The sequence below is a fragment of the Sardina pilchardus genome, chromosome 17 (assembly GCF_963854185.1).
Source record: "Sardina pilchardus chromosome 17, fSarPil1.1, whole genome shotgun sequence".
Lineage (NCBI taxonomy): Eukaryota > Metazoa > Chordata > Actinopteri > Clupeiformes > Clupeidae > Sardina > Sardina pilchardus.
Window position 1 is genome coordinate 26,221,061 of NC_085010.1, and position 13,302 is coordinate 26,234,362.

Consider the following 13,302-nt stretch of genomic DNA (forward strand, 5'->3'; position numbering starts at 1 on the left):
TTAGCTGTTATTAGCACTTGCTGTTCACATGCAGATGTACGGTAAGTGTTCTGTAGTGAAGCACTCACATTACCATTGATTCATACATCCAAACAAATAGCATGTGTTTGCATTTGCAGCTGCGTAGACCATACCAGTGTGTCAGTGTGTGTGTGTGTGTGCAAACATGTGTGTGTGTGATTACATGATGACTGTCAAAGTGTGTGTGTGTGTGTGTGTGTGTGTGTGTGTGTGTGTGTGTGTGTGTGTGTGTGTGTATGTGTCTGTGTGTCTGTGTGTGTGTGTGTGTGTGTGTGTGTGTGTGTGTGTGTGTGTGTGTGTATGTATGTGTGAGTATGTGTGTGAGTGTTCGCATTGTATGTGCATGTGTGTGTGTACACATGTTTGTGCGAGCGTTTAGGTGGCAGGCTTATGTGCTTTGTCAGCCTGGGGAAACACAAGGAGTCTCCTCATTCTAGGAGACACTCAGACCCATTCTGAATTCCATCACGGCAGCGGCGGAGCTGCGTAGGAGACACACGATCGCAAAAACCCAACCCATCATCTCACGACGCGCGGTGACAAATGAAAACGACGTTCAATTTGTCCTCTCTTTCTCTCCTCCGTCTCACCCCCCCCCCCTCTCTTTTTCTCCCCAACTAATGACGGCTATCTTTCCCACAGCAGTTTGTGTTTACCTTACAGCCGCCCTTGCAGACAAAAAAAAAAAAAAACGCCTCTTCAAATGACAGTGCCATGTTTGAATCATTCCCTCTCCAGAAGAACAGAATCAATATTTCATTAGTCAAACTCCTTAAATCGTGAAGGTGAGAGGACATGGAGCCTACGCACACCCAGCCTCACTCACTATGGATCCGCCCGCGTACCCTTATCCGCTGCTTTGCATTCAACACAGCCGAGGCTCTTCAGCTTTGTAGTGTAGTGAATGATACACTCTATCGAATATGCTTCAGCATTCGGATCTATTTAACACACATATTTTGTCTTCTTTCGGAGTTCTGTCTTTTTATCCTTGGTGTGTGTAGCTGTGGAGAGCTTGTGTGTGTGGGATGTGTGTGTGTATCTGTGTGTAAGTAAGTAAGTACAACGTATCTATAAAGCACATTTAAACACAGCTTTCACTGACCAAAGTGCTGTACAGAGTAAAATAAAGAAATAAGGCAATAAGTGTGTGTGTGTGTGTGTGTGTGTGTGTGTGTGTAGAGGGGGTAAAGGGGTTAGCTGCTCATTTGGGGGATGAGAGGGATCGTGGGTATCCTCTCTACCCCCTCTGGCATTTCTAATGAAAGGAGGCAGACCGACACGGCCGGAGAGGCTTTTGAAGAGCAAGAGAACAGAGACCAACCTTTCACTCCAAGGTCACCCGCAAGGTCACCCGCGGCTTTGGGCTCGGCGGCGGACGATTCTTCACGGATCCGGACAGACGGATGTGGATGTCGGCCAGAGACTCAGCTGTGTTTCTGTGGGGCAGAGAGAGAGAAAGAGAGAGAGAGAGAGAGAGAGACAGAGAGAGAGAGACAGAGAGTGGGAGAAGAAATGTCATTGAGACCAACAGTGGAAGTACACAACATCTGGTCATAACCCCGAGTCACATACTATTAGACTCAAACTGCAGAGTCGCCCTGCCCGAGACCTCACAGTGGAAACCATGATTGAAATAAAGACCTCCAGTCGCTCAACAGCAAGTAAACAACAACACAGGAAAACGAATGGATAACAACACCCAACGTCAACAAACTCAAGCTCCCAGCAATATCCTCAGTGAAGAACACATACTGATATAACTGGAATTAGCAATCAGGAAAAAGGACACAGTTTGTACAGATGAACAAACAGATAAATAAACACAACAGGTATCCTAGAAGTTGCATTATAAGCTTCCTTGTCAGAAAAGACCATGGAAACAAGAGTTTTGTTTTTTCGTCTTGTCTTGTTCACTGTCTAACGAATCGTGTCTGTCTGTCAGTCGGGGGGTGTTATTGACGGAACTCTTTCACAGCTGAGTTCATTAGGGATGCTGGTGGAATCGAACCACCCAAGTCCCCACCCACACGCGCAGGACTACCAGGATGCCGAGCAGCTGGGCCTCTCCTTCCCACAGATGTTGCCTGTCGCTGGGGGTGTGGCCGTGCGGGAATGCCTGGGGTAGGGGACGGGGAACATCAGGGGGGAGTCTCTTCGTGGTTGGCCTCGTGAAGAGAGGAAAGAGCACTAATGGACACATTCAATATCTCTCTTGAAGCTCTGTGCATCGCACATACAGTACAGAGTGCCTCCCGTTCGTCTAATACATCCTCCCTTCCTTCCTCGGTCCTCGTTCCCACTGATCTAGATAAAGAATGATGGGGCGGCAACAATGGGATAGTCTATCCAGTGTTAGTTATACAGCAGATCAGTGGGAACGAGCCTGGAGGACTGAGCATCGAGGATCGAAGAGGGAGGTTGAGAGGCACTCATATACAGCCAACAGGAACAAGAGAAAGAACAAGAGGAAGTCAGGAAGGCTAATGTCATCATGGTGGCTAATGCTGGAGGCTAATGTTATCACGGTGGCTAATGCTAGAAGCTAATGTTAGCATGGTGGCTAATTTGACCTTCATAGTTTATGTAAAATGTCATTACTAGGGGAATCATTTTCTGAAGCAGTCAGTAGATAAAGTGGGCAGTCTGTCATAATGATCTATGGCTGAAGAGGCTAAAATACGCATGCTAAGTAATTGCTACAAAGGTCTTGGAGGGGAATAACCCTTGAGCAGTTTTGTAGTCTCTAAAGTGCAATTGATAGCAAATTTACCGACAAGCATTGTACTTAAGTCCTCCAACCTTGCCTTTTAGTTTACAATCTCGGGGGGAAAAACAGCCCATAAAAGTAATTTGTCCTTGTCAGAGCATATCTACCTTGTTATCAATGAAACGAGGAACTATCAGCTGCATCACAGGGGAGGAACGGTTGGAGAGGGTGCTTCTGGGAGGGGTGGGGGGGTGGGGTGGAGAGAGAGGGAAGGTGGCGTGAGATTCTCCTCTATTACCAAAGCAAAGCCGGGTTAGTGGCTCTTTGATGCTCAGATTAAAAGCTACTTCTTCAGGCGGACAGGTGTGGGAAAAGCACACCGTGGAGGGAAAATGTATTCATTCGCAAATAACACACACATGACACAAACACACACACACACACACAAACACACACTGGCATACGGCTGGAGGCCTCTTTGTATGAAGCCAAGCTCTTTATCGCCAGAATAAATAAACCCTCTGTGGATCAGAGACGAAATGCCAGGGTCTGATTTACTTGCCTGAGCTCCCTTGGGTTAGGGAACAGGTTGGAAGTCAGCCAACAATGGATATATTAACATTATTCAGATCTAAAGACTTCATTACGGGCGATCATTCTTTTGAACGTCAGGAGAAGACAGCCAGAGCTTGAGTCCTGCTAATAGCTGCCAATAGTCCACGATGCTGTGTTATCTTCACAGTAACATTTATTTGGAATATTAATTTAATGTTAAGCGTGAGACAAGTGTGTTAAGCTGAGACATGAAAATGATATCATATGCACAAGCTTCTGCCATTTTGACGTTCATCCAGAATGATTCATTCTCTTAAAGTTTTAACGGTTTTTGATGGTGGTGGTTAAAAGAACTGTCTCCAGTGTTTGGTCTCCGGTGCATCTTCACGCTGACACACACACACACACACACACACACGCAGTCGCCTGATGGTGATGGGGTTGCCTAAGCGTCTCAGTGCGGAACGGCCGCTTTGAAATCCCGACTCGTCTGCTGCGCTGTTGCCAGTGCCAGCGCCCTCCAGCTGTTAGCACAACAAGTGAACGCCGTCCTGTAATGCAGAGGCACTTGGTGTGGAGGACTCACGCCGCTCCTACTGTAGCGTCACACAGTCCCTAGACGCTCACTCTATCTCTCACTCCTTCTTTGACTTTCTGTGTCTTTCCCTTTCTTCTTTAGCCCTTTTCTTTTCTTTTCTTTCACATTCTCTTTCTCTCACCTCCCTCTCTCACGTTCTCCTTGTTCTCTCTCCTCCTTCTCTGTTGCTCCCTATAGGCTACCGTCCTCTCCTTGTCGGACACTCGATGAGGAGAACTGAACACACTGCTCCTAACGCCGTCTTTCCCTCCGTCTCTCTGATCATTGCTTTCACTGCATCTCTCTCTTTTTTCCCCACCTCAACCTGTCTCTCTCCACTGTACACATTCCCCTCCATTCACCGCCCTCTCTGATGCTCCTTCTGTCATTCTCTCCTTCCAACCTTCCCTCCCTCCCTCCTTCTCTCTCTCTCTCTCTCTCTCTCTCTCTCTCTCCGTTCTACTTCTGCTCCTGCAGCCTCGGGGATCGATGGGTAAGTGATCGATCTGACAGCTCCTGCGGACTGTGCGGGTGGAAACAAATGGCGCGGGGAACGCGTGGCGACGGCACCATTACGATATTCAAACAGCCGGCCTAATCTAAATGAGGGTTTGTTGTTTGCTTGTCTGTTTATTTGTTTGCTTGTTTGTTTGTTTATGCGTTTGTGGCCCCGTCGCCAACTATCCATTCCAGCGGTTTGTGGTTTCTCGTCTCTACTCTCTGTTTCTCTCCCACCCTCCCTCTCTCCATCTTGCCATCCATCCATCCATCTACCTATTCATCCCTGTGTGTGTGTCATTTCTTCCGTGGCTCGAGCATTCGTCTTGCATCTGTGTGGCTGTTCTTTTGTTCTGAATCGTTCTGACATCTCGCTGCACGTGTCAGCACAGTGCTACAGTACATATCCTCGTCCCTCTCACATTTGTGGAAGCCAGCCAGCAAGCCAGCAAGCCAGCCAGCCAGGTTTAATCTCCTCAACGAGCAGTTCACAACAGGTTTTTGTTTAGGAAATATACAAGATCTGTCAGCAAAAAAAACAAAAAAAAAACATTAGCCATTAGCCAGAGAGTCCCTCCTTTCAAATGGGGTTCACAATAAGGGATTGCACATTACTTAGAGGCCAAAGTTACAGAGTTCCTATTCTACCGTATGACTGATGGCTGTTCAGGCCCTTGCCCTGCCCTGCCCTTAAGTGAGGGCCATAGCTCTTCCACGGCTCACTCTAAAGGCAACGTATGGTTCATCATTCTTGCAGAGGGCCTCTTGAATTCAAGTCATTACACAAATTATAGCCAGTCATTTGGAGGTTTGCCTTTGTTTGGGTGGAGGGGATGGAGAGGAGACGATTATGGTGCGCTGAAAGGGAGAACACAACAGCATCCGCAGGCCTTTTTAATGGCCTCGGCCTCCCGCTGCTGGTGTTGCATAATCATAAGAAAACAAAGAATTAGAAGAAGAAACAGAAGAAGAAGAAGAGGAGGAAGAAGAAGAGGAGGAAGAAGAAGAGTTTCTAAGAGGCTAAGTGGATGAGTTCTTTTTTGACTAAGTCATGGTTCAGCTCAAGAAGAGTGGGTCTGACAGTGGAGCCATTACTGCCGTGACGGGGACGGAGGCCCTGCGTTGCTCGACAAGCTGACCTTAAGAGCCTCGGCCGCACCAGTCAAGGCCCCGTGTCACTGGCCACTGAGAAACACTGGAGCTGACATGTGAGGGAGCGCAGAGTCAACGGTCAGCACAGTGCTTTTAGTGGGAAGATGTCTGTCTAGATTTACATATTACTATAGCATGGAACAGATAGGAAAATTATAGAGTCGTGTCCCACTTGATGAAATGCCCCACAGGCAATATACAGTTCTTACATAAGACTAATTACAGTTTTTGCCCGTTGCTTGAACACATTTTGCAAAACTTCGCTCACCATACCAAAACTCTACACACTAGTGAACATAACACCTCACAAGGAAATAAACCTTTCACATGTATGCCAAATTGAAACTCTTCTATCAGTACCTAAACTCTGCAATCAAAACCCAACAATCCTTTGTCAAAATGTAACTCTGGTGACAAAATGAAACACACTTGCATCATATGCATACACTTGCAAATCAGGAGGAATACACTAGTCTACTTTATATAAAACATATTTGCTTGAATACATTTAGAAAAACTTCACTCATTGTGCCAAAACTCTACACACAAGGAAACAATGACACAACACTGGGAAATATACCATTCACATCACCATTTCCAATGGCTAAACGAATGGGCTTTTTGTAGATGGCTGATTGGTGTTCAGTTTTGCAAGTAAGTGCATTCAGGTGTGTATTTGAGTGGTTGCAATTACCCGATGTGTTTTGTATTTTGGATATATGTGTTTAACAAATGGTACTCTGAGATTTCATTTTTGAACAAAGTGTCTATGTATGACATAGAGAGTAATATGCAGGACCAAGTGTGTTGCATAAAGGAGTAAGTGTGTTGCAGAATTGCAACTAGAGTGCAAAGCAGCACTTTTGTTTAAGGTATAGGTACATGTGTTTGAGATATTGCAACAAAACTTAAAGTTGTGTTACTTTAGTCTAAGCATGGGTCTATAGTGTTCAAGCAATGGGCAAAAACTGTAATAGTAATCTCTCTGGGCATAATGACTTCTTATTACATGTATAAGCCTAACTGGCAAAATGTCATGCTACTGGAAGTTTAATATGTGCATGGCTGTAAGTGTGTGTGTATGGGATGTCTGTGTCTGTGTGTATGTGTGTGTGTGTGTCTGTGTGTCTGTGTGTCTGTGTGTGTGTGTGTGTGTGTGTGTGTGTGTGTGTGTGTGTGTGTGTGTGTGTGTGTGTGTTGTGCACATGTTTGTTTTCCTGTGTGTGCGTGCATGTCTCCCATTTCACTGTTGCCTGCCTTGTTTGATGGCTTGGCAATTCAAAGACACCACGCTGGGAAGTGAAAACTAGCTGTGGGAGAAAACATGAAATGAGCCATAAAGAAGAACAACAACAGCTGCAGCCACCGAAAGCAAACCGTTTATCATATCACCGCCACCGACTACTCCTGCCTCACCGCCGCCTTGAAGTGAAACTTCACCGTGTCACACGTCACTGCTGTCAACCTGTCATACGAACGCTGCAACAAAAGAAGGAAAACAACCTAACATCCCTAGCTGTAAAGATATATATATACGTACGGACCAGCCTCCTCACGGGAAGTGAAATTTGATCCGAGCTCCGCAGACTTCCTTTAAAGGTAAACAGTCTAATCGGTCCTGTTGTACTCCCCCCCCCCCCCCCCCCCCCATGCCATGGAGCTTAGCTTAGCCACACCAAGCTATCAGCGCTGCCCCACCTGGTTGGCTGGGCGCAATTTACTTCCGACCCGCGGACACACAGCCTGAGCCACAATAACCTTGAGCCCTGGCTGCATGGTGCTCGACAAACAAATGACCAATTTTAACTTTGGCCCGGTGAGCGAGCTCGGAAAGAAAAAAAAAAAAAAAGTGAGAGAGGGAGGGCTAGGGTTTACCCAGAGGCTGCATGCCGCCCCCACGCAAAAAAAGTGCCTAGTCAAGCACTTGGCACGGCCAGGTGAGTGTGCCCAGTCTGGCAGGAAGGTGGCGAGGAGGTGCTATCCTGCGACAGTAATAACTAGCCGCCGCCGTTCGCTCGCTCGCAGCAAGGCTGCTGGCTCGGCCACTGCCCAGGCCTCTGGCTGTCCCGAAAAGGGGCAGGAGGGGGACAGAGAGATGACCGGACGGAAGAGCGGGGCATTGCCATCTGCCCTGGGCACAGGCCATGTGTGACATTACGTTCTGACTCAGGTCACCTCTGCAGTGACAGCCACTACTATGAACAAAAATGGTCGAAAAATTCCTCCCTCCCGCGGGATGCCGTGGACGTAAGCCAGGGAAGCATGGGCACAGGCAGGCTGGCAAATGCGGGCGACGGTGATGACCGTTTGGAAAAGGCCAGGCTCCTGGCAACGTTCTGCGCTGTGGACGTGGAATTGGCTCGGCCCTAAACCTGGCCTCAACCCCCATCCCGTGCTCCTCTTCAGCCACCCGCCCAAGCCCCAATGCCCCACGACAAAAAAAGTTGAACTAACTAATGGTTGAGCTGTGAAAGGTTACTGCGCAGAGAATTTATTTTTGAGAAATCCACCCCCTGCTACATCGACCCCACCGCCCCCTATTTCTCCCCCGAGTGGTGTTTTGTCAGGGGAGCGACAGTGGCTGTTAGTTTGGAGTTGCGGAGTGTTTGAGGAAAGAGCGACAAAACAAAAATAAGGGCGGCTCACTTGTGAGGGCGTGTCTCTTCATCATTTTGATTTCCATCGGGTTCTTCTCCGCCGCCCGCTTCTCTGTAGTTACTCTTCGAGACGGAGCGCGCTGTCATTCCTCTCCTCTCCTCCTCTCTCTCTCTCTCTCTCTTTATTTCTCCCTGCAGTCTCTCCAGTAGACAGAGTGCATCCCTGGGCCGTGGCACTGTCAGACAGAAGCTATGCACTGTGTTCCTAATGTGCTTTTCTTTTCCCAGGGACACAAGATAAAGAAGGTGACTGAAGTGAAGCAGAGAGGAGGGAGGCAGAAGGATGAAGGAGTAAGAAAAAGAGAGAGAGGGAGAGAGAGAAAATAGAGGCAGAAAGCTGGAGTGTGTAAATCCACAGGGAGCTGACAGAAAAATAGATGACAAGGCAGCAATGTGCCTTTTATTGTTTGAGTTGAGTCTGTCCAACCCCATTTTCCCCCTTTCTCTCTCTCTCTCTCCCTCTCTCTCTCCCTCCCTCCCTCTCTCTCTCTCCCTCTCTCCCTCCCTCCGTCTTGCCTGTCTTTCTCGGCATGCTGCGTTCCTCACGCATTCCCTCCCCGCCGATGACAACGCTGTGGCTGAATCATAACTGTTGGGCTGAAAGACACACTGCACCCAGTTAAAAAGCAATTGGGATGGAAGATGTTGTGCACAGGGATTAGCAGCGACGTGTGTAGCTCTCCATTGCTTCATAGTAATGGCTTCTCATGGTGTGTGTGTGTGTGTGTGTGTGTGTGTGTGTGTGTGTGTGTGTGTGTGCGTGTGTGTGTGTGTGTGTGTGTGTGTGTTTGTTTGTTTAGGTGGGGGGTAATGACAGAACTGGGTAGTCCTGTTAAGATCCTCCAGAGCCCTGAGTGGAAAATAGACTTCCTGTGGAGGTTCATTTTTGAAACAGTTTGTTTGTTTTTTTGACTGTACCAAGCATATTGATCCAGCATTTTTATGCCGCTGTGAAATGGTTCTGGAATGATTTGGCTCTGTGGTCTATCGTGCTAAATTGTTCAAAGTGCTACTTCTTATGGTCAGAAGCCTTTGCCACTGTGAATAAAAGCATGTTTCTGTTTTTGGAGACAAGTTGTAGACATATGTTCCTCAAAAGATCTGTGGATTAGTGTTGGGGCTATGTTAATTATTGTGCTCATTGCCGACGTCATGAAACAAAATATTGCCAATACAAAAAAATATACTTAATTGTAACAATAATTGTAACAACAATTGTAACATCTGGATAAGTGATGTGTCTGATGATGCTTGAGCTCAACAGCCAATCAATTTACACATTTCCTTCCATGCTCCTGATGCAACATATTGATGGATTGTACTAGCGCTTGGCTTACTCTGAAACATTTTGCTTTCCATTTACTGAACAAGAACGACATGAAAACATCACCATTTTTTGTTCAAACAAAGAGCCAAGACCTTGTGAATGTCCTGCTGAGAAATCCATCTTTTCATAAAATTGTATCTTTAACTATTGAGGGACTCTACGGAGCTAGAAAGGCTAAGATACAGATTGGAAATGCCAAGGACGATCGCTACCGTCCACATAGCAGTGCAACCAAAAGGGTCATGGAAATGTGTGGAGGAGTGCAGGACTGTTTACTACCATCTCAAGGCCCTGGGTGCTTCTGAGACGGCGCCGTTCAGAAATCACAGAGCACTGTTCTCAGAACTGGTTTCTTTGTAAAAGAGTGGAGGGTTTGACTTTGCCCTGAGAAAACCAAAAAACATTGCAATGCCCCTTCTGTTTGCCCACGTCTACATCCAAAACATCCACGCATCTGTAACCACAAACCAGCAGGGTGACGCCATTCACTGATTTGTTAAATCAAGTCGTCCTTTCACCGAGGGCTCGAACTCCCACTTTCTCTCTCTCTCAAATCGCCCCCCATCTTCTCGCTCCATCGTGCCTCTTCTCTCCGCCGGGACTCTGTCCGCCAGAATAGCGCTCCTTGGTTCCTTCGACAGCCTCCGCTTCCTGAGCAAACAAGATTACCTTGATGAACACGGCAGGCTTGTTTGCTCCGCGTCTCAAGGTACTTGGAGGTGACTCAACCCGACGAGGCGAGGGGGAGGTAAGGGAGAGGGTGGCGAAGCGAGAGTTCGCCGGACACTGCCGGGCCACCTCGCCGATGCCTTGTTGAGATATCCACTACACTGCAATTCAAATAAGGCCCCAAATGGCCTTTTCGAGGAGGATTGGTAGGGGAGAGAGAGGGAGAATGAAAGAAACAGGGTTGTTTTTTTTGTACCAAATTCATATGCACAGCATACAGAAGACTGTACAGCGATACTATAAATAACTGGTGTGTTTGTTTCATGTAAGGTGACCTTTCACCATTTGCCACCAGTTGTATAAGCAAGAACACAGAGAGGCTCATTCACAGCAGTGTCCAGTGTCCAAGTGAATTTGTTTGTTTTCTCGTGTGAGCATCTTCATTTCTATGATTGTGTTGGAGAGCGAAACATTACCATTGTGTGTGGGCCCCCATTTCACAGCAAGGACAGTGGCAAGGTCGCAGACACTTTAACCAAACCCCTTCATTTACCGTCAAAAGCTCTCGTCTGCGCTCTCTCTCTCTCTCTCTTCCCCCCAAATCAGACCAAATCAGGGACTCTCGTCCTCACTGTACTTTGGATTATGTTTTGTACGGGGAGACATAGCTTGCTGAGTGTGTGTCTGTCTGTGTGTGTGTGTGTGTGTGTGTGTGTGTGAGAGTGTCTCTCTCCCCACTCCCATGCTGGTTGTAGAGTAAATTGCTCCAGGGCTTTGTGACTCTCACTGTTATTTTCTCATTTATTCCCCCGAGGATGGTGGTCGCCAGCCAGCGCTCTACAGGAGGCGCCCAGATTTGTTGGGGCGCAGCCTTGGCGGGCACCCACGGGGGCCCCCCCATCACGTGCCGCACATCCGGAACGCTCCGGACGGCCGTTCAGCTGAAGCCATGACCGCCACTTTGTCACCGCAATGAGCCGTTCTCCCCCTCTAAATCATTTCTGTCCCCCTATGGAGGAGAGGGCAGCATGCAGGATGCTGTCAGGTGATCTGTGGTGGTGGGGTGGCGTGGGGTGGGGTGGCTGGGGTGAGGTGGTGTAGGGTGGCATGGGGTGGGGTGGCGTGGGGAGACATGGGGTGGGGAGAAAGGCTGGCAGGCAAAAGAAGAGAAGGAGGAGGAGGAGGGAAGAGCTATATGCTTCACTGACACCAGAGCGTTTGACAGCGGGCTCCATCAGGACAGATTTCTATCTTTTCTACCTGCTCTTCCCACCCCCCACCCACCCACCCATCTCTCTCTCTCTCTCTCTCTCTCTCTAACCTGATGTCATTTTTCCTGCTTTCTCCCTGCTGTCTCTTCTTCCCTCTCTCCACCTCTCTATTGCTCCTTCTCTATCCCTCTCTTTGTCTGTAGTCATTTTCCCGCGTTCCTCCTGAGAGATTCTGCGGGTTGAAGGTGAGGGAGTCGCCCCCAGGGGTCAGGTGAGGTAAACTGATTGTTATTCCGTCACAAGCTCGCAGAAAACCACTATAGCCTTAGTTTCCCCAGGGCAGAATGGAGGATGCTGGCAACAGGAGCTGCCAAGATGGATGCCTTTCCATATGGAAATCCATTGGTAAACCTAATGTTCTTCTCCCCCTTCTCTTCCCAGTCGTGACTGTACATGTGTGTATGTGTGTGTGTGTGTGTGTGTGTCTGTGTGTGTGTGTGCTGCTGGTGGTGGTGCTGAGGGAGGTAGGAAAGAACGAGTCACGAAAAATCAGATGAAAAAAAAAAGTTTCAAAAAATGCCAGAGGTTGGGGCTTTGAAGTTCAAGACGACGCACTCTCAAATAATCGTGTCCTTTTTCATGAAAGCTGTGCTATGCAAATGAAGAGTGGTTTTGTGAGTCAGCCTCCGACAACAATGCGTTCCCTTTTCTCTCTCTCTCTCTCTCTTTCCTCTTGCTCACGCTCACTTTATCTCAACCGATCATTATCCCACAAAATCAGTCGCTTCATGACTGCACGGAACTGCTTAGCCGGTTCAATTTTCCCAGGCACACCGAGACCTGGACAAAACATGATAATAGAAAAAAAAAAATCCGCCATATCCCGGCAGTTTCCATTCAGGCGAAAAAGCGGCCTATCGCTAACTCCATCCACCCATTGCATCATGGGAATGAACCCGGCCGCTGCTCCTGAGTTTATATCAGCGCTGATCTGTACCAGCTCTCTATAATGTCAGGGCTGAGCCAAGGCCTGTCTGTACACCTACACCCCTCTGCCACCACCACCCCCCAGCCACCACCACCACTTCCTCCAGGTCCTCCCCACCAAGCCCCAAGCCTGCTCACCTCATCCAGCCTCGCCACTTGCACAACCTGCCTGGCAGGACCCGGAGGTGAGCATCAGGGTGGATGTGATACACCTCTCTCTCTCTCTCTCTCTCTCTCTCTCTCTCTCTCTCTCTCTCTCTCTCTCACACACACACACACACACACACAAACACACACAGACACCCTCAAACACACACACACACACACACACTCTCTCTCTTTCTCTCTCTCTCTTTCCTCTCTCTCTCTCTTCTTCACGTTTTCAGTTTTGACAGCTGGCAGACGGAGGGGGAGGGAGTGATGGGAATATCTGGCTCCACTTAAAGGAAGCGATGGCCCTCTGGCTCAGGCACACACAGCCCTTGCTCCACACAACCCCCCCGCGGAGAGACACAGGCGAGGCGGACGGAGACCCAGACCCAGACGAAGATCACTACGTGTCTCATCTCCATGGTGCACTAGAGGAACTGCTGTCTGGACCTGCACTCCCTAGAGTGGCTGTCATGTCAGAGGCAGACTCACGTCAGCAAAAAAAGGCCTACACACTACAGAGCACCTACCCGCTGTTTTTATTTATTTTTTCATTAGTAAAAGAGACATCTTTAAGAGTAAGCGTAGGACATTCAGTTGGCTGAATTGACTACAAGGTCACGTGAAACCCATTTGGGAAATCCTGCAACAGCAAGGATTTGATGGTCTCTGTAGGCTTCCCCTTGGCATTGCTAGTTTATTACGGCAAGTCTGAGCCAATCAATCAATCGGTCAATTACTAGCCCACCAATTGAAAGACACTGACCATTTGGCACTTTTGAAACATT

The 13,302-nt window shown here is 48.2% G+C and overlaps 1 protein-coding gene across 2 annotated transcripts in view; it reads right to left on the reverse strand.

The window, feature by feature from the left end:
- syt1a (synaptotagmin Ia) overlaps window positions 1-1,454 on the reverse strand; it is a 103,119-nt gene extending 101,665 nt beyond the window's left edge. For both annotated transcript variants that reach the window (XM_062518160.1, XM_062518159.1), the window contains exon 1: window positions 1,346-1,454. The gene's annotated coding sequence lies outside the window, so the exon portion shown is untranslated. The remainder of the gene's footprint in view (window positions 1-1,345) is intronic.
- Between the last annotated feature and the right edge of the window lie 11,848 nt (window positions 1,455-13,302).